Source organism: Penaeus monodon, chromosome 30 (assembly GCF_015228065.2).
Source record: "Penaeus monodon isolate SGIC_2016 chromosome 30, NSTDA_Pmon_1, whole genome shotgun sequence".
In the NCBI taxonomy this organism is placed as follows: domain Eukaryota; kingdom Metazoa; phylum Arthropoda; class Malacostraca; order Decapoda; family Penaeidae; genus Penaeus; species Penaeus monodon.
The window spans coordinates 26,355,288-26,355,490 of record NC_051415.1 but is presented as its reverse complement, the minus strand read 5'-3'; the positions used below and the strand labels follow the sequence as shown (position 1 = coordinate 26,355,490).

At 40.9% G+C, this 203-nt stretch overlaps 1 protein-coding gene across 1 annotated transcript in view; it reads left to right on the top strand.

Annotated features, from left to right (window-relative positions):
* Window positions 1-203, top strand: part of LOC119592391 (major facilitator superfamily domain-containing protein 12-like) — a 49,907-nt gene that overhangs the window by 42,353 nt on the left and 7,351 nt on the right. The window lies entirely within an intron of this gene.

Below are 203 nucleotides of genomic sequence, written 5' to 3'. Positions count from 1 at the left end.
TAGAGAGAGAGATGATCGAAAATAACGCTTACAAACAGAGAGGAAATAACACTTATGGTTGGCCGCGGTCATAATGATATATATTTGCGTTGCACCAGCGTGAGGAACCGAACGAAAAACGTAATGCTGAATGATATGTAGAATTAATTTTCGAACCCAGCTGAGAATCCGGCGTGATGTGCTCTCTTGGGATTTTTTTTCGA